Here is a 22,550-nt window from a genome sequence, read left to right as displayed (position 1 = left end):
TCCAGTCCCAGGTCGACGGGCACGTGCACCTTCCACCGACCACTGGCGACAACATCGATGTACTGTGGAGACCTCACGCCCCACGTGTTGAGCAATTCGGCGGTACGTCCACCCGGCCTCCCGCATGCCCACTATATGCACTCGCTCAAAGTCCGTCAACTGCACATACAGTTCACGTCCACGCTGTCGCGGCATGCTACCAGTGTTAAAGACTGCGATGGAGCTCCGTATGCCACGGTAAACTGGCTGACACTGACGGCGGCGGTGCACAAATGCTGCGCAGCTAGCGCCATTCGACGGCCAACACCGCGGTTCCTGGTGTGTCCGCTGTGCCGTGCGTCTGATCACTGCTTGTACAGCCCTCTCACAATGTCCGGAGCAAGTATGGTGGGTCTGACACACCGGTGTCAATGTGTTCTTTTTTCCATTTCCAGGAGTGTATGTCTGGAAACGATTAATTTCCATGTTAGAGCTCATTTTAGTTTCGTCAGTATGTACTTTACTTCCTCTATTGACCGCCAGTTGGCCCAATTGAAGGAAGGTAATGTTGACTTCGGTACTTGTGTTGACATGCGACTCATTGCTCTACAGTACTAGCATCAAGCAGGCATTGTTGGTGATGTCTTGATTGGGCCCCATGTTCTTCCACCTACGCTCAATGGAGCACGTTATCATGATTTCATACGGGATACCCTACCTGTGCTGCTAGAACATATGCCTTTACAAATAAGACACATGTGGTTCATGCACGATGGAGCTCCTGCACATTTCAGTCGAAGTGTTCGTACGCTTCTCAACAACAGATTCGGTGACCTCAACCCTCTTGACTTTCATTTATGGGGGCATTGGAAAGCTCTTGTCTACGCAACCACGCTACCAAATGTAGAGACTCTTCGTGCTCGTATTATGGACGGCTCTGATACAATACGCCATTCTCCAGGGCTGCATCAGCGCATTAGGGATTCCATGCGACGGAGGGTGGATGCATGTATCCTCGCTAACGGAGGACATTTAGAACATTTCCTGTAAAAAAAAAAAGTGTTTGAAGTCACGCTGGTAAGTTCTGTTGCTGTGTGTTTCCATTCCATGATTAATGTGATTTGAAGAGAAGTAATAAAATGAGCTCTAACATGGAAAATAAGCGTTTCCGGACACATGTCCACATAACACATTTTCTTCCTTTGTGTGTGAGGAATTTTTCCTGAAAGTTTGTCCGTAACTTTTTGTAACACCCTGTATATGCTCTTGAAAATGAAGGAAAGGAAAACACACCTAAATACACGGCAGCTTTGCCTTGCAAGGCCATCACTACTTACGAATCTAGAACTGACATTATCGTGTTGTTCTGTCGTTGTGATTGCCTCCATTGGCTTGAAACTGTTATACTGGATTCGTTCATGAGAACATGCTGTACTCACCGTTCTCAATAATCTATACGAGTGCATTCAATAAGTAAAACAAGAGGTTTTTTTCTCGGCCAGTTTCGGTTGAGAAAATGCGGATTTTGTTGTGGGACATTATTGAATATTCCCACTTCAGACCCTATAGTCTCATGAAGTTCCGACACGAGGCCTTCAAAATGGCGTCCGAAACGGGGGTATGTTACAAGCAGAGAGCCGGCCGTGGTGGCCGAGCGGTTCTAGGCGCTACAGTCTGGAACTGCGAGACCGCTGCGGTGGCAGGTTCAAATCCTGCCTTGGGCATGAATGTGTGTGGCGTCGCAATTTTCATAGGCATTTCCAGAGTGACCTGGCACTGAACAAAAGCACGGTGAGTCGTTGGGCGAGGCGTCTGTCATCATCGTAACAAGGTCACACAAACCTGCAACGGTTTGCATGAAATCTAGCTTAGACACCGCCTGCTTGGCATTTGCTGTTATGCTTCCGAGAAATCTGCAACAATGTTGTCCAGACGCGAGGTAAGTGGAAATTTTAATTGGGGCCAAAAAATTGTTTTATTTCCGTTGGGCATTTAATAGAAAGTGAAGTTGCATTCAGATCAGTTACAGTTCGGATCATATTGTGTTCTGTAAAGTTGGGCTAAAATTCAACCAGAATCAAAATATACAGAGCAACTTACAGGTTCAATGAACACGCGAGTATTACGCAAATACTCCATGGTCTCAAATGAGAAGCGCAGTAGAGAAGAAAACCTTCTTTTCGTAAAACACTATTCCGCCCTCCAATGTGACTACAGTCTAGCTGGCTTCAGTTAAACACAATATGGGTCTAAGGAGATCATGGATGTATAAAATCCCGTACTAATGTGGGAAATCATACGCTGGCCAGACGTGTAGCACTGTTAAGGATAGATGCGCTGCACATAGACGCCACACCATATTGGGTCAGCCAGAAAAGTCTGCTGTCGCTGAATACTGTTTAAACAATGGCACAGCATGAATTACGGAGAAACAAGATCCTTTCGTCCGCTTCCACGTACTGGGACTCCAACATTAAGGGAGCAGTCTAAATACGTATAACGACCTGATCAACAGAGACACAGGACTTCAACTTAGAAAGGCATGAGAACCAGCATTCGCACTACTAAGACATCATCGGCCGCACACCGATTCATCTCAGACGTCGACACACTGCCTTCACCCGCAATGGACTGCTAGGACCACTATTTGCGGCGCAGATTTTCCATATTGCGCAAGCGAAGACCGTCTTCCATTTCTCCGGCAGGGAGCACTGGATTTTTTAGTGTCCTGTGGTTCGTCGACGATGCCGTTACAGGCCCTCCTGTTGGCGCCTGTGTTTCTCTAGAGAGTCAGCATAAAATATTGGCGAGCCACTGCGGCAACACGTCACTCAGTACCTGAAGATGTCTCGTTGAAATTTGTGCAGCTTCCAAAGCATCATCCGACGCGACAACCGCGAACCAAGGATGCAACTACTGAGAAAGTTTAGAGGCAAAGTATTTAGAACACACTGCAGAAAAATCGTATGGCCATCAACATACATCTTGCTTGAGACCCTTGAAGAGAAGATAAGACGAGACAAAATAGAACAAAACCTATGGTAGTATAAAAAGTCTTTTCGCCTTGTTCCATTTGCTAGCGAGACAGGAAAGAGAATTTACCTTACTGGCTATTAAAATTGCTACACCACGAAGATGACGTGCTACAGACGCGAAATTTAACCAACAGGAAGAAGATGCTGTGATATGCAAATGACTAGCTTTTCAGAGTATTCTCACAAGGTTGGCGCCGGTGGCGACACCTACAACGTGCTGACATGAGGAACATTTCCAACCGATTTCTCATACACAAACAGCAGTTGGCCGGCGTTGCCTGGTGAAACGTTGTTGTGATGCCTCGTGTAAGGAGGAGAAATGCGTACCATCACGTTTCCGACTTTGATAAAGGTCGGATTGTAGCGTATAGCGATTGCTGTTTATCGTATCGCGACATTGGTGCTCGGGTTGGTCGAGATCCAATGACTGTTAGCAGAATATGGAATCGGTGGGTTCAGTAGGGTAATAGGAACGCCGTGGTAGATCCCAACGGCCACGTATCACTAGCAGTCTTGTTTGGCGACATTGCGGTGAACGCACATTGGAAGCGTGTATTCGTCATCGCCATACTGGCGTATCACCTGGCGTGATGGTATGGGGCGCCATTGGTTACACGTCTCGGTCACCACTTGCTCGCGTTGACGGCACTTTGAACAGTGTCGTTACATTTTATATTTGTTACGACCCGTGGCTCTACCCTTCATTCGATCCCTGCGAAACCCCACATTTCAGCAGGATAATGTGCGACCGTATGTTGCAGGTCGTGTACGGGCCTATCTGGACACAAAAAATTTTCGACTGCTGCCCTGGCCAGCACATTCTCCAGATCTCTCACCAACTGAAAACGTCTGGTCAATGGTGGCCGAGCAACTGGCTCGTCACAATACGCCATTCACTACTCTTGGTGAACTGCGGTATCGTGTTGAAGCTGCATGGGCAGCTGTACCTGTACACGCCATCCAAACTCTGTTTGACTCAGTGCCCAGGCGTATCAAGGCCGTTATTCCGGGTACTGCTGTCTCAGGATATATGTACCCAAATTGCGTGAATATGTAATCACATGTCATTTCTAGTATAATATATTTGTCCAATAAATACCCGTTTATCATCTGCATTTCTTCTTGGTGTAGCAATTATAATGGCCAGTAGTGTATAGCAGTAGTACAAGGTAGTCTATGGTCGCTTGTAGAGTACTTACCTAGTTGTAGATGTATTCGGACCAAGACTCAAAGAGCGACCTTTAGATTTGCTAGTGATATGACAGTGCTGAGAACGTGGCTATAAATGTCAACAATCTGAGTACAACATCTACCTTCCGTGTGACTATGGCAGCTGTGTTCCTATTATGCTCCCTCAAATACTTTCTCGCTTTCGTCACACCGTAAATCAAAACTGGCCACCAAGGACGACAGCTTAACACGCAGAAACACAGCTCTCCACAGCCGCTCACTGTGTTTTGTGGTGTAAGTAGCGTGTAGCTTTTAACGAGCCACAAATTGTTTGCTCCGCCACTTTCCTTTTTGCCTGACTTACAGCTGTGGGTCTGTGCGTGATTCTCAGGCTAGCAAGTGCGAGACTGTTAACCTGTTCCAGATATTGCCACAGGCTACCAGAAATAGACTGCTAGAAAAAAAAGTTTGCCTTAATCCTCCGTTTGGCTTGCGCTTGACCGCAGAATTCATAAGTGGCGGGTCAAGTAGGCAGGTTTAAGCTTCGCGATTTGCTAGCCGCAGCAGTACGTGCTTGTATCCCTGAGTGCCAGATTCTGGATAACTAGCTGCTGCCGCCACTCCCAAACCTGGTAGCACCTGCACTCCAAAGGAATCCCTTCTACTTCCTGGCCACTGCTAACGTTAAAATTATGCTACCTGAAAAAAAATTAATCTATCTGGAGGTTTTTTTCAGAAGTAGATTACTGTACAGGCCGACATCCGCTCAAATAAACATTTGACCAAATAAACGATGGAAGTGGAGGAAAAGGAAGGATAGAACGTCGCTTTTTGTCGATGTCTATATCATTAGAAGTGGAACGCATACTCAACTGGGCACAAAACAGAGAAATATTCCATTGTGTCTAACCTGAAGCACCATTGTTCTACTTAAAATGAGTAAATCAGGACAAACAAACATTTATTAGAGGCAAAGATTGAACTGGATCTCCTGCTTATACCGAGCAGACCCCCTAACGATTTTTTCTTAGTCTTAAATAAACTTTCTTCCTCAAGAAATTTATCCTTCTGGTCTACAACTTCACTTACGTAGTTTTTTCTTAAAATTCATGGCTTTATTGGTAAAACTGACAACAAATTTACGATTCAAAGTTTTGGCCATCGCTAGCCACTACTTTCTCCCGTCTTTCGCGCACCGTACGAATCCAATGGGGGGGGGGGGGGGGGGGGGGAGAACTGGATGCATTGGTCAGCCAGACTATGTGCCACTGTACGCAAAAGTTGGTAGTCAGAGGGAGCAATGTCTGGAGGCTGCAGTGGATGCGTGGGACTTCCCATTTCAACGTTTCCAACTGTGTTATGAAGGGTTTTGTGACAGGGGGTCGAGCATTGTCATGCTGTAAAACCACCTTTCCATGTATATCGCTTTATTCTGGCTGTTTGTCTTTCAGTGCTCGGCTCAAACGATCTCTTGTAACTGTTTCCATCTGTTTCAGTAGCTTCGAAAACCATCTCTCCTCCACCGCCATCACGATAGGTTTTAAAAAACATTTTATGAACTTCCCCCGCAGATTTCTTCGTATTAAAGCAGAAAATTAAAACTTCTCGCAAATGTCGAGAGTTGGGATCGTACGATGGCATATTCAGTCGAGAATAACTAAACGGTGTCGTGTCAAATCGACTAATATTTTGATGGGATAATGTTTACAAATGTCTAAGCTTGACGTGCCACCTGCACCACCAATTGCCACTGCTGCCGTCTATGGCAAAAGAGCGAAAGCAGAGTTATAAACACAATAAAAAGACAACATCCGCTCGGAAGTCTTTTCCACTAATGTCGTTGGGAGGTCTTCACGTTTGGGGGCTGTTGAAATGAATGTTATCTTTATTAAACTGGAAAAAACTACCACTTGTATGTCTTTAAAAAACTGAGTCCCAGAATATGCACTGATTCCTATTTTTCTCGAATCACTGGCCTGTGTCTCAGCCAGAAAATTTAATTTGACGGAAGTAATTATAACACAAAATTAGTTTCGCACATTTTTGTATTATATATTGAAGGGGGTGGTGGGTTCGGGGAAGTGGGGGGACGATCGAAATGGGAGAGATGTTTGTTTGTGGATTAGGATGAGGACATTATAATTCGATTGAAAGTCTGAAAAACAGGTTTGAATCAGGTTCACAGGTCTTTGTTATATAACAGTGATGGCGTGCAACGTAGCTACGAAATCTTCAGTGGCGAGATATAACGGCACAGTACACGAATCTTCCAGCCAGACAAAACATCGCTGCGATATTTTCCGGCCAGGGAGAATTCCAAATTCGGCTTTAATATAGTGATCACTTGAAGCGCCATCACCCTAAAGATTTTCTTCATTGACTAAGTCCAAATGATGGTCTGGCCCGGACGCAAGGAGCGAAGTTCGACGGTATATGGGATTTAACAGTGATATTGGTGGAGAGCGGGCCGTATGTATATTGTTGCCTTTGTTCAACTCTCAAGCTCAGACACATTGGATACAGCGTTCGACATCATTTATATCACATGTCTGTACGGAAACGGGTACCACTCGATGGAAGCCGCCGGCCTTGGTGACCGAGCGGTTCTAGGCGCAACAGTCTGGAACCTCGCGACCGCTACGGTCGCAGGTTCGAATCCTGCCTCTGGCATGGTTGTGTGTGATGTCCTCAGGTTAGTTAGGTTTAAGTAGTTCTAAGTTGTAGGGGAGTGATGCCCTCAGAAGTTAAGTCCCATAGTGCTCAGAGACATCTGAACCATTTCGATGGGAGCCATTCTCCTTAGCGTGCGCCAGCTGAGCTGCGGAAACTTCGGTGACGGAGTTGAGATGTGAAAGGACGACGTGTGGAACACAGGTATGAGTGTACAATAAACTGTGTCACGTAACGTTCTGAAGCGATTTTTGCCTTTTCCTCATCTAATTACTCTTCGTTTTCTTCTTATTCTTATGCTTCTCCTTTATTCAAGTGTTACGCAGTTGCCTGTTACATCCTCCTGTTCAGTTCCACTACTCTCTGTGATTTGCTTCTGTTTTATCTCTCCTCCATTTTCTTCTTCTGTCTACTGATGTTTCCCCTGTTTGTCCTCAATTTGTTACACTAGGCATTCAATTTTCATTCATTCTTGTGACATGAGCTCTCCATTTATTTTTGTTCCCCTGATCTATTCATTTTTATTTTTAACTCTTATTTATTGTCTGATTATTGTACTCATTATTTTTGTACTCCTTATTATAGGCCACTCAGGGTAGCCGTGCGGTCTTTGGCGTCTTGTCACTGTTCGCGCGGCTCTCCCCGTCGGAGGTTCGAGTCCTCCCTCAGGCATGGGTGTGTGCTATGTCGTTAGCGTAAGTTAGTTTAAGTTAAATTAATTAGTGCGTAAGCCTAGGGACCGATGACCTCAGCAGTTTGGTGTCATAGTCCTTACTACAAATTTCCAAAAATATTCCTTATTATATCAGATAGTACAGGTTGTCCATAATTAAAGTTCCAGTTTCAAAACGCTGTAGATAGAGAATAATGTTAAATTTGAACTTCATATTATTGACTCGGCGAAGGGGTAAGCGCCAGTGAAAAAATTGACCAATAGATGGTGCTGTAAGCGTCAGAATGCGCACGCCAACAGCCGCGCGGTCCATGGCCGTTCTGTTGCTCAGCTCGCGTCCGAGACTTCCAGCATGACTGTTCCATGAAGGATCGCACACTGCTGGTAAAGCTCTTTTGCGATAACGGTAGCCCAGCAGAAGTTTCACTCAAGTTTATAATAAAAGGTATTGGCCCGTCGTCTGCTAAGGGTCTGGAAAAGATGATTACAAAATTCGAGAAGAGAGTCATTTGGAAGTGCAGTGAGGTAGAGGGGGGAAAAGCAGCTGGACCGACGTCTATAGAAGATATGAGCACGGCACAGCAGGAGAACTCGAGCGGTGGTGTGCAAACATGAAGTCCACTGGAGCATCGCACGAACGTTGAACATGCCTGCCACCGTGATGCATAAAATGTTAGATAACATCCAGCATCGCTATCCATACAAAACCACCCATAATGAAATTTTCACTCTGCAGCGGTTTGTGCACTGACATCAAACTTTCTGGAAGATTAAAGTGGTTCAAATGGCTCTGAGCACTATGTGACTGAGCATCTGAGGTCTTCAGTCGTTTAGGCTTAGAACTACTTAAACCTAACTAACCTAAGGACATCACACACACCCATGCCTTAGGCAGGATTCGTACCTGCGACCGTAGCAGCAGCGCGGTTCCGGACTGCACAATATTGTGTTCGAACATTATGAATTCCCTCGAAGAGTCAACACGGATTTAGAAAACATTTTTCTTGTAAACCACAACTAGCTCTTCACTCACACGAAGGGTTGAGTGCTACTGACAAGGGATTTTAAATTGATTCCGTATTTCTGGATTTCCGGAAGGCTTTTGACACGGTACCATACAGGCAGCTTGTAGTGAAGTTGTGTGATTATGGAATAACATCTCAGATATGCGACTGGATTCGTGATTACCTGTCAGAGAGGCCACATTTCGTAATAACTGTAGAAAATCATCGAGTAAAACAGATGTGATTTCCGGCGTTCCCCCTCGGTAGGCCCTTCGCTGTTCCTTACCTATATAAGCGATTTGGGAGACAATCTGAGCAGCCGTCTTAGGTTTGTTGCAGACGATGCTGACGATTATCGACTAGTAAAGTCATCAGAAAATCAAAACGAATCGCAATACGACTCAGAAAAATATCTGTAGGATGCAAAAATTGGCAATTGACCCTAAATAACGAAAAGCGTGAGGTCATCCATATGAGTGGTAAAAGTAATCCGTTAAACTTCGGTTACACGATAAATCAGTCAACTCTAAAGGCCGTAAATTCAGAAAAGTACCTAGGAATTACAATTACGAACAACTTAAACTGGATGGAACACATAGAAAATGTTCTGGGGAAGGCTATCCAAAGACTGCGTTTTATTGGCAGGACACTTACAAAATGCAACACATCTACTAAAGAGACTGCCTACACTATGCTTGTCCGCCCTCTTTTAAAATACTGCTGCACGGTGTGGGATCCTTGCCAGATAGGGTTGACGGGGTACATCGAGAAAGTTTAGAAAGGGGTAACAAGTTTTGTATTATAGCGAAATAGGGAAAAGAGTGTCACTTAAATGATAAAGAACTGGGGGTGGACACCGTTAAAACAAAGGCGTTTTTCGTTGCGACAGAATCTTCTCGCTAAATTTCAGTCGCCAATTTTCTCCTCCGAATGCGAAAATATTTTTTTTGACGCCGACCTACATAGGGTCAAGTTCACAATGCGTTACGCATTGCATGCGTTCAATTCAGCTACATTCGTAACTGGAGCACTGAACACATCTTTCAGATAATCGCTCAGGCAGAAGTGACACGCATCAAGACCAGGTGATCTGGACGACCAGGACGTAAGGAAATGACGATTGAGAATTCAAAGATTTCAGGAATTCCTCCACAGCAGCCGCTTCTATATCTACTATATATACTCTGCAAAATCACATTCAACTGCCTGACCGATTATTCAACGAACCACCTTCACAATAATTCTCTCCGATTCCAATCTCGTTCATCCCAGGAAAAACGAACGCGTATATCTTTCCGTGGGAGCTCTGATTTCCCTTATTTTTTTATGATGATTGGAATTTGACTGGAGCGATTTAGGGAAATCACGAAAAACCAAAATCTGGAAGGCCGGACGCGAGTTGGTTTCCTTGAAAGGGAACGGCCGATTTGTTTCCTCATCCTTGACGCAATACTAGATTGTGCCTCACCTGTAAGGATCTCTATGTCAACGGGACGTTAAACCTGATGTTCCTTCCTGTGCGAAAGTGGAGCTGTATTTCACGTGAAGGTTGGCATGGGTAAAATATGAGGCCAATTAGGAGGGGAGTTAATCGAAAACTTTACATTTCAAACACATTTAAACTAACTAGGACAATATTTCGTACTGAAGTCAGTGATAACTTGTAATCACGCATTCGCTATTAACTCGCAAATGTATCGTTTGCAAGCCTATGTGTACTGGACAGTTACTGCTTCTATTATCGTATACTTTGAGCCAGCTAATTTTTCTCTACTAACCAATCCCTGTATAAGAACTATGTTTTTCATTCTTAAACTGTAAGAAAACCATATCTATAATTTCCTTGTAAAAATTATCCTTTCATGGAAAAACAAATACTACTACTACTACTATTACTACTACTACTACTCTAAGCTGTTGAATTTTACAGTTCATTCTCGTTCAACACGAGAATGAATCGTAAAATTTCCTTAGTAGCGTGTTCAGTGCGTGATGTGGCAGATCTGCTAAGTGCATTCACATGCTTCCGCCCAAGTGTCAATTCTAAACTTCCACTGTCGAAGTAGGCTACAACTAAGGTCGCCACTTTTTCTTTCTTTGAGCGAATAAACTTTATTAAATGTAAAGGTAAGGAAAATATTATTTTTTATGCTTAATTATTTTGCTTAAAATATAACAAACGATTGTCACTGCTAAACAGTGTCATAGAATATTTGCAATCAACATTTCATTTTTGATAAATAATTCATTTTGTTATCAAATTCAGAGACGCTTAGTTTCTTTCATCCCGCCTTTTAATATCCATCTCTCTGTGACTGCTGAAGTGGCAAGCATCGTGAACTGAAGTGAAATTAATTTCAAAAAATTAGTAAAATCATTTTTAAATTGAGTTTTTGCGACTATAAGTTTTCACTTATATAAACAAAAGGGTAAAATTCAACATAGGATTTAAATTTATATTCCTTAATGTAAATAAATGGTAAAATTCAAGATAGGATTTAAATTTATATTCCTTAATGTAAATAATCAGTTTGTATCACTGTAATCAAACTATTTAGTTATGTACTCTAAAGCTTTGTCAACAAATAACAAAAAATTATAGTGGAGTTTACTAGTCAGTTGACATGAAGGCAACGGTTCAATTTTATTGCCCATCCAAAGAAGAGATCTTCTTTTCTTTTTGATAATCTTTTCTAAGATTCCAAGATGGGTGTAAAAATGAATGTGCGCAATGGAAAATAATAAACGCTAAAATGATGATTTGGCCCTATCTGACTACCCCCTGATGCAGATCTTACGATCTCTTAATGCTCTTTAATACATATAAATTACAGTCTAAACATAAATGAATGATGAAGGCAACTAATAATACTAAATGATAAACGTTGTTGTTCAACATATATATTTATTATAGTGTAAAATCAAACCTGTAAGTATAATTGTCTATATTTCCTAACTAAAATTATTAATCAATTGCCCAATTCTGCCCTTTATTATGACTGCGTGGTCTAATGTCACTAACGCGAAATGACTGACATATCTATGTACCAAACACTAGAAGACACTACTTTGAAAGATGATCTACGGTCGTGCGGAACCTCAGTAGAAATAAACTAACGTGATCACGCTGTTTAGCTTTATAGCCCTAATAAGCCGAAGCAATTTGTTATATCACCGTATGTACTGCGTCCGGTGCGTCGAAGTGATGGTTCTCGTACTCGTCTGCGACGATGGAAGAACTCCAGCCACAAATAAACGCTTTCAAACACTAGGACGGCAGATGATGGTCCTCTGACTAATATACTCTAATACTGTCTTCTCCTCTCTGTGTTCTACAGACGAGAAACGCAAACTCCCAGCCACAAGGACGGAGTTGAGATAACGTCTCAACGTAAGTATAGGCAGAAGAAGTGCTGTCAATTACTGAACACTGCGTGCTCAACAACGACTTCCAATCCGGAGGTGAAGTCCAGAATCGTATAGGTTCGCAACAGTACAGTGCCACACTAGATCGCGTGTTAACTCTCCTGAGAGCAAAGACACCAAGTCCGTCTGTAGCAACAAAGCTGATACCGAGCGACCGTCACCCCACGGGCGCTCACAGCGGAAGACCTCGTCTCTTTACCACTGGCTTCCCAGCAAGGCTCGACTCACCATCCTCGTAATTCCTAAAAACGAATCATGTTTCCGAAACCACGAAATATTCTCCCTCTCTACAGATTCTTCCGATCGTCGACCAACCATATTTTAGTCTCTTGTCGTCCAGCACGGAAAGTTTGCGAGGAAAAACCTATACTCGTACAATAGTACGCTTCTAAGTAAAAATCCTTGGACATAACACAGCCTGAGTGGTTTCCAAGCTGCCGCTTCCTCGTTTCTCTCACCTGCGTCCAAGATTTGCAGAGTTACCGGTTATCCTTCCAGTCCTGCTACAATAGCGGCCGGCCATCACTGTATTGTGCTCCAGAGCTCAGCTGCCACGACGTCCGTCTAGCTACTTCCTGTTTTCAAGCAGGACCAACAGCTGTGCGGGCCTTCCACCCAGAGCTTGAGTTCTGCCTGCCGTTTCACCTCCACTGGCGTTCCAAACTCTACTAGTATAGGTAATCATTCATTACGCCGTTCTGTTAATAAAGACACCACGCACGTTTCATGCAATAAGTGTTAACAGTTATTTATAAGGCGTACGTGACAATGTCCGTCTCCTTTAAACATTCATAAATACAATGTACAACCTATCAAATGATACCTAATTGTGGTTGTAGTTCACGGCAAAGTATGTGGATGAGTGCCTATAAGTTGCGAAATTATAGCCACCTTACAAGATTACCCATGATACTGTGATGTCTCATTGAGATATACACTATTTGTGCTTGACAATTTCCTTTAATCAAATCTGTTACCAAATCTCTCATATTTATAAATAAAGAATGGTTAACTCCAAAATTAGCATTTATGTTGGCAGCACTTAGCTGAGATACATTATGAAAAGATAATGTGTATTTTTCCCATCGACTTTCGAAGTGCTTGAAACATGTGATCAGCAGACTCATCATCAGTTTCATACAAATTTTGAATGCCATTTTTGACTATTAAATGGAAACATATAAATGTTTATTTTGCTACAAGCATCTGTTAGTAAGCAGTAATATAAATTCTCTGTCTCGTATTTAGATCATCAACGGCATTTTTAATAGCTTGTGACCACCAGTACCTCTGTAACTAGAACTTCAGTGTTGGTTCTAGCCAGACAAATACTTGAATCTGTATTTGAGTTAACATAAAAGATTTTATTCTGTTTTACAATACACACCGTACTAGCTCAGCTACAACAACATTTTCTTGATCAGTGCAGAATGGATTTTTTTATGTGAATTCAGAAGCAGAGTCCAGAAATATCTGAAGCAGACCAGATTTTTTTAAACATTTGATTTAGGTTTATAATGTTTTGTTTCCAGGCACTGCTTAAGCTCGGAAAACCAAGAATAAACTGTTCCCCTCACCCATCACTGTTCACCAGTCCAACCAACCACCATAACCATAACAAAACATATACATACACATAACACATCCACGTACGAAACATTTTTCGATTTACCAGTCATATTCCAGCCGAAGCGATTGTAAATGCAACTACAAATAATTTGCGTTTCGTGGATCATTACTTAATGAAACACCATGTTCGATTCCCCAATGACCTTTATACACTCCTGGAAATTGAAATAAGAACACCGTGAATTCATTGTCCCAGAAAGGGGAAACTTTATTTACACATTCCTGGGGTCACATACATCACATGATCACACTGACAGAACCACAGGCACATAGACACAGGCAACAGAGCATGCACAATGTCGGCACTAGTACAGTGTATATACACCTTTCGCAGCAATGCAGGCTGCTATTCTCCCATGGAGACGATCGTAGAGATGCTGGATATAGTCCTGTGGAACGGCTTGCCATGCCATTTCCACCTGGCGCCTCAGTTGGACCAGCGTTCGTGCTGGACGTGCAGACCGCGTGAGACGACGCTTCATCCAGTCCCAAACATGCTCAATGGGGGACAGATCCGGAGATCTTGCTGGCCAGGGTAGTTGACTTACACCTTCTAGAGCACGTTGGGTGGCACGGGATACATGCGGACGTGCATTGTCCTGTTGGAACAGCAAGTTCCCTTGCCGGTCTAGGAATGGTAGAACGATGGGTTCGATGACGGTTTGGATGTAACGTGCACTATTCAGTGTCCCCTCGACGATCACCAGAGGTGTAGGGCCAGTGTAGGAGATCGCTCCCCACACCATGATGCTGGGTGTTGGCCCTGTGTGCTTCGGTCGTATGCAGTTCTGATTGTGGCGCTCACCTGCACGGCGCCAAACACGCATACGACCATCATTGGCACCAAGGCAGAAGCGACTCTCGTCGCTGAAGACGACACGTCTCCATTCGTCCCTCCATTCACGCCTGTCGCGACGCCACTGGAGGCGGGCTGCACGATGTTGGGGCGTGAGCGAAGACGGCCTAACGGTGTGCGGGACCGTAGCCCAGCTTCATGGAGACGGTTGCGAATGGTCCTCGCCGATACCCCAGGAGCAACAGTGTCCCTAATTTGCTGGGAAGTGGCGGTGCAGTCCCCTACGGCACTGCGTAGAATCCTACGGTCTTGGCGTGCATCCGTGCGTCGCTGCGGTCCGGTCCCAGGTCGACGGGCACGTGCACCTTCCGCCGACCACTGGCGACAACATCGATGTACTGTGGAGACCTCACGCCCCACGTGTTGAGCAATTCGGCGGTACGTCCACCCGGCCTCCCGCATGCCCACTATATGCACTCGCTCAAAGTCCGTCAACTGCACATACAGTTCACGTCCACGCTGTCGCGGCATGCTACCAGTGTTAAAGACTGCGATGGAGCTCCGTATGCCACGGCAAACTGGCTGACACTGACGGCGGCGGTGCACAAATGCTGCGCAGCTAGCGCCATTCGACGGCCAACACCACGGTTCCTGGTGTGTCCGCTGTGCCGTGCGTGTGATCATCGCTTGTACAGCCCTCTCGCAGTGTCCGGAGCAAGTATGGTGGGTCTGTCACACCGGTGTCAATGTGTTCTTTTTTTCCATTTCCAGGAGTGTAGTTCTATAATCATTGTGCCTTCTGTTCACTCGTGGCAATCTATTTAGCGTATTTCTGCACTGTTTATTAACTATCTGCTTCACAATTTAAGATTACAGTCTATAGCTGTACAGGGAGTACTCAGCTTACCAAAATTTCCTGTGCCCATGATCCACTATTACATAATGCTATAAACCGAATAAACTGACTTTATTGTACTTAGTCCACCTCAAGGAAAACAAATTGGAACTCAAAATAAAAGGTTTTACCAATCTACAATAGTGGCACAATTGCTGGATCAGTGAGGCTGGTAGGAGTTACACGATGTGTAAAGATCACTACTTTGCAGGTACTCGGCTACCTTTCCGTGAAATAAATGATCCACAGAGAGAGATTTACTTACTTCATACAGTCTAGGAGACTCATAGTGAAAAATATAAGACCATCGGGTTGTAACGCTTTCTCAGCTGCAACTTTGATGTTGGCAATGTTGACATATGAGGTTAGGTTGCGTTCAAAGACGAATACGCAGTTCATGATTCAGTTGCTCAGCACATCCATTATATGCAAATTTACAACCAACTTTTGTTGTCTTTTAAAAAGTCATTTGAAATAATTTCTAGAAGAAATCAAGCAATGTGAAATAAAGTATTTTCACATACTTTATAGTTCTAATAAAGTATAGAGTACAACTGCCCAAAATAACATAGAACACTTTATTACAAAGTAGCTATAGCATAGCTATAGCATTTTGTCTAGAAAAGTTAACCTAAGTTTACATTTATGAATGCTTCACGTTTTGCATTGCACACTGTAACAGTCTACCACTTTACTGCTACAGGAAACCCATTCTAATGTGCCACCTCTTTGACCGGAATTTTGTTTCATCGTTATCATGTGTCAATGGAAAATAATGTGTCTATAATTTGTAAGTTAATGGTTACTATTAAAAGGTTGCAGTAGTTTTTCTAATGGTAACTGAACCAACAGTAATTTAGTTGAAAAGTAAAGCTATGGTCAAACAACTAAGTCACCAGTCTAATTAGGAAAAACTAATTTCAATTAAATGTACTAACTATTGTATTAGACTTCAATTAGAAATCTGTTTGGCAAATGGGACAGGCAAACAACATCACACCCTAGCATACATTAGCAAAATGACTATTTATCAGTTGCATTACTATCTGGCTAAGTTTCTTGGCATCAAATCATTTCATACTGAAGTGCACTGTCCGTTTTAGAGTGTAAAGAATAATGCTACTTAAAACGTACCACTCAACGGGAGAAAAGTACTGAAGATTTGGACATGAAGTAGCTCTAACACTTCACTGTTCAAAGAAGTAATTAGTTCCCCAGCTGCTGTTTTAACTAGCAGGCACAGTAACAGCTTTCATGCAATGTATATAAGCTTTCACATCCACAGAGCATAAGTTACATAAGGGTATCCTAAATCTAATGAATCATGAAAGGTACTACCCCTCACAATCTTGAAAGCACAAATATTCTGGATACAGTTGAGGAAGTTTTACACTAGTTTTCACTGTTAAGCTCACTGGCAGATTTTCTAATACACACGGGGACCATGAAACTGCTCTTAATCTCGTAATACGGTTTCCGATAACTCTCTCACGGATAAACCATAGTAATAATAGACACAAAAAGATATATACGCACAAAATCACTGTTTACCAATTAATCTATAAATATTACTGTTGTATACCTTCACACAATTATGGGTTGGACTTTGTTTCTGTAATCCCTACTCTCTAGCAAATTTTGTATTCAGATAAATGAATTTTAACTACCTATGCAAGTTTCACTTCAGTTTGAAATTATATTTAAATACACTCGTGGAAATTGAAATAAGAACACCGTGAATTCATTGTGACAGGAAGGGGAAACTTTATTGACACATTCCTGGGGTCAGATACATCACATGATCACACTGACAGAACCACTGGCACATAGGCACAGGCAACAGAGCATGCACAATGTCGGCACTAGTACAGTGCTTTCGCAGCAATGCAGGCTGCTATTCTCTCATGGAGACGATCGTAGAGATGCTGGATGTAGTCCTGTGGAACGGCTTGCCATGCCATTTCCACCTGGCGCCTCAGTTGGACCAGCGTTCGTGCTGGACGTGCAAGACCGCGTGAGACGACGCTTCATCCAGTCCCAAACATGCTCAATGGGGGACAGATCCGGAGATCTTACTGGCCAGGGTAGTTGACCTGGAAATGGAAAAAATAACACATTGACACCGGTGTGTCAGACCCACCATACTTGCTCCGGACACTGCGAGAGGGCTGTACAAGCAATGATCACACGCACGGCACAGCGGACACACCAGGAACCGCGATGTTGGCCGTCGAATGGCGCTAGCTGCGCAGCATTTGTGCACCGCCGCCGTCAGTGTCAGCCAGTTTGCCGTGGCATACGGCGCTCCATCGCAGTCTTTAACACTGGTAGCATGCCGCGACAGCGTGGACGTGAACCGTATGTGCAGTTGACGGACTTTGAGCGAGGGCGTATAGTGGGCATGCGGGAGGCCGGGTGGACGTACCGCCGAATTGCTCAACACGTGGGGCGTGAGGTCTCCACAGTACATCGATGTTGTCGCCAGTGGTCGGCGGAAGGTGCACGTGCCCGTCGACCTGGGACAGGACCGCAGCGATGCACAGATGCACGCCAAGACCGTAGGATTCTACGCAGTGCCGTAGGGGACTGCACCACCACTTCCCAGCAAATTAGGACACTGTTGCTCCTGGGGTATCGGCGAGGACCATTCGCAACCGTCTCCATGAAGCTGGGCTACGGTCCCCCACACCGTTAGGCCGTCTTCCGCTCACGCCCCAACATCGTGCAGCCCGCCTCCAGTGGCGTCGCGACAGGCGTGAATGGAGGGACGAATGGAGACGTGTCGTCTTCAGCGATGAGAGTCGCTTCTGCCTTGGTGCCAATGATGGCCGTATGCGTGTTTGGCGCCGTGCAGGTGAGCGCCACAATCAGGACTGCATACGACCGAAGCACACAGGGCCAACACCCAGCATCATGGTGTGGGGAGCGATCTCCTACACTGGCCCTACACCTCTGGTGATCGTCGAGGGGACACTGAATAGTGCACGGTACATCCAAACCGTCATCGAACCCATCGTTCTACCATTCCTAGACGGGCAAGGGAACTTGCTGTTCCAACAGGACAATGCACGTCCGCATGTATCCCGTGCCACCCAACGTGCTCTAGAAGGTGTAAGTCAACTACCCTGGCCAGCAAGATCTCCGGATCTGTCCCCCACTGAACATGTTTGGGACTGGATGAAGCGTCGTCTCACGTGGTCTGCACGTCCAGCACGAACGCTGGTCCAACTGAGGCGCCAGGTGGAAATGGCATGGCAAGCCGTTCCACAGGACTACATCCAGCATCTCTACGATCGTCTCCATGGGAGAATAGCAGCCTGCATTGCTGCGAAAGGTGTATATACACTGTACTAGTGCCGACATTGTGCATGCTCTGTTGCCTGTGTCTATGTGCCTGTGGTTCTGTCAGTGTGATCATGTGATGTATCTGACCCCAGGAATGTGTAAATAAAGTTTCCCCTTCCTGGGACAATGAATTCACGGTGTTCTTATTTCAATTTCCAGGAGTGTATTTCGTATTTCATCGGACATGATAAACTCACACACACACACACACACACACACACACACACACACACACACACACACACACACACACACAATGATACTAATGCAATACACATGTTTCGTATCCGGCAATGTGAATGCCTAATGGACCAAACTGCTGAGGTCATCGCTCCCTAGACTTAAACACTACTTAAACTAACTTATCTAAAAACAACACACACACTCATGCTCGAGGGAGGACTCGGACCTCCGCCGATAGGGGCTGCGCAATCTGTGACATAGCGCCTCTAAGCGCATGGCCACTCTTTTTTTTTATTGTTGATCACATTTTTGTTCGTTGTATTTGTTCGGAGCGGACGTCCCATGGCGCATGTTCAACTTCTTCGCCTAGTTAACTTTTTTTTTACTACAGAGGGCAATTGCTCCGCGCTGCCGCTTCTACACAACACTTGATTCAGCGACACATATGCACTTACTCTAATCACAGAGCTCAGGTTACAAAAGCTTCGCACATTTCATGAAGCCGAATTTCCAAAGATGCAGTTCATCGCTACAACTGGATCATCACAGTTATAAATATAACTACTGAAAAGAGTGTTGCGGTGTAGCGCAATGATTAGTGTATAAACCTAATGTGTAGTAGGTCGTAGGTTTGAATCTCATTAGATGTAGCGCAATTCGTTTTTCAATTTCTAAATCTAATCAAAACAGATTATTATTGTCTTTTAATTAATTGGTTTAAATGTTTTTTTTAATTTCTAATACTTCACCGTATCATGTTTCACCATTTTATTGACTTATTTTATTTGCTCTTATTTTTCTTGCTGTCATTCTTTTTTCGTTTGGAATCTGCGCTGTGTCGCCTACAGTCTGCAACCAATTGCCAACGAGAACTATTCGTCGGTTGGTAACGTTGCAGCTTGTGAGGATAGTTTCAGTTAACCAATAACAGCGAGAAATTAGAGTTTTTTTAGCGCTGACTATCTTTTTGTTTTGAGTTTACTCATAGAGGTAAGCTTTAATCACTGTGTACAAGGTGATCGTGATTTTCGTTCTGCCGCAGGTTGTTGATAACTGTTTTCTGATACATCGCACATCATGAGGTTGTTGTTAGCTTAGGATGTGAGTTTATAAACAAAACGCGTTGGCCGCTGCATTTCATTCATTTGTCACTTAAAAATCAGCTGTCGACAGAGCATCTCACATTTCAGTTATACCTCGCGACAGCCACTTCCATCATTGCTCCGTGTTACACATTAACAGCATTTATGAAGTGACTTGCCATGCTTGGGGTTACCTATAACCGAGCGGTAGTCGGCAGCCGATGTGGCAACACTGTAGAAGCAACTGACTGACGTAAATTAACAAGTAACGTTAATCTGACTATAGTGAAGAAGATGGCATATTTGCAGAAAATACATTTATCAAATATTTCGAGACTACATTAAATTACAGAATGTGCAAAATTATTTACAAGCTCTTCAAATCAAAGAAGTTATATAACACATATACTAAAGTATCGATGTTTGACTAAGTGTTACGATACACTACGCGGCTCATGTAGAAGCATTGCTGCGAAGCATTCGTTTGTATTTTGTAGTCGTTGATGTGTGTGACCCCAGCGGGATAGGGCACGGGTCTGGTGTAGAGACAGCTGGAGGGTTCGCCGCGCAGCCATTAGCAGCATATATGTCCGGCAGATCACGGACGGCTGTAATTCCGGGGCCCGTCCACAGATGGCGGTGATAGCGCCTGCCGGCAGACGATAACATAGCATGGTGCCTCGGCGTCCGCAGCTCGTGGTCGTGCGGTAGCGTTCTCGCTATCAGCGCCCGGGTACCCGGGTACGATTCCCGGCGGGGTCAGGTATTTTCTCTGCCTCGTGATGACTGGGTGTTGTGTGATGTCCTTAGGTTAGTTAGGTTTAAGTAGTTCTAAGTTCTAGGGGACTGATGACCATAGATGTTAAGTCCCATAGTGCTCAGAGCCATTTTTTGCTGCCTAGGCCCGGATCCCAAAACACGGCTTCCCTCGGTACAGCTGGCCCCTAGGGCACAGCAGAACTGTGCAAGGAACACCTCCTCCTGCTTGTCTCACTGATGTGTGAGGACCAGTGGGTGGGCTGAAACATAACGGCTGACCGTAAGTATCGAGAAATATTTTCAGCGAACTTCATCAGACCACTAACCAAGCACACTTTCTTCACGTCCAGTAGCGTTGCACAGCTACCTGTTGTACAATTTTGACACTATTATAGCAAAAATGTGTAACTGTTTGGAGAATAAGACGGTTCTGTAAGAATACTGGACTTGAGTAAAGCCTTCCACACCGTATCATACAACACACTAATAAAAACTAGCACCAGCACAGAGTAAGAGAAAATGGCTCTGCATCAAGACCCAGTTCTTGGGCCCTTTCTTATATATGAACGATCTGGCCACAGCGTGGTCGTGTAGAACATTTCTGATTGCACACGATGCGAGCCTGGAAAAAGTACAACTCAAAGGAACAACAGCAATAAATACATGCAGTGTATTGTTTAACACGGATGCACTGCAGGTAAATGATGAAAAATCTGAAGACATTTTGTTCAATTTAAATGCATCGAATTCAGTAAAACTTTTTGGTTCCACTTTGGTCTAAGACGTACATCGGATTCTAACACTGAGCTAGGACGCACGTAGGATACTCACATTTATGCTCTTCATTGGACCTGGGAACACGCATTAAACCACTTAGATGAGATGGGACATTAGACCTTGTAAGTAATTTTATGATAGGTGCTCGTGTCTTTTATTATTAATTCACATGCCATGATTTTAATTTTTAGTATTAAGAATTCTGAACTTCAAGTCAGTAATATGGTTCTGAAAAAGTTTTTTATAAAACTTTTTTCGCATAAATACAACTGTCAAGTCATTAGCACGCACGTGCATGGTACGAAACCAGTAGTACCAGACTGAGTGGCGACAATAAAACAGCTAATGGGGCAAATTCCACCCCTAAATCAGTTTTACCAGCATTTCAACACTTCTCAATGTATTTTAATTTATTTAAGTTTTTCCTTCAATGTGTATCATTCTAACAAACTACGTGACATATTCTTTTGCGTAGTATTCCGTCGTACAAATTGAGAGGCTGAACACGCTCCTGCATTTACTGGTGTGCAAAACTTAAAAATAAAAGTAACTGTCGCATAATCTGTCACAGCCAAGTAACATAGCTATATGAAACTTCGGTAATCTTGGGCACCAAACGAGAGGAAAAAATAAGTTATTAATTAAATAGTAGCCACAATGATTGGGACGCTCTACTGCAATATGTAGCACCAGCACATAACTCGAAGACCTACGGAAATGCTGCCTCGTCCCAATATGAGACTTTATTGTACAAAAAGTGTCCTCTCCTTTCGAATTAAGCAAACCTACTCTAGAAAAAGATAAATCGTTTCGACGAAGTTTTGTTGAAGGATTGAAAGGAATCTAGCGCCTGGTTAAGAAGACGAATACAAAGGCTCTAGAACGGCAGGAAGGCAACGCAACAAAAAAGCAGTTATCCAAGTATCATGTTGGACAGTGGGAAATGTTATCTGATACATACGTCAGGTAGCTGAGACAAAGTCTCAAGTTGAGATCAAAGTACAACTTCTGAACCAAACCACAGTGGTGGATGCAGGAACACTTCGCACATTTCAGGGTGAACCAGTAGCACTTTCTCAATTGGCAGCAGCTCCTTCCGAAGGGAAAAGGTAAATGTTGGGACACTA

Source organism: Schistocerca gregaria, chromosome 2 (assembly GCF_023897955.1).
Source record: "Schistocerca gregaria isolate iqSchGreg1 chromosome 2, iqSchGreg1.2, whole genome shotgun sequence".
Taxonomy (NCBI): domain Eukaryota; kingdom Metazoa; phylum Arthropoda; class Insecta; order Orthoptera; family Acrididae; genus Schistocerca; species Schistocerca gregaria.
This window is presented reverse-complemented; position numbering follows the sequence as displayed.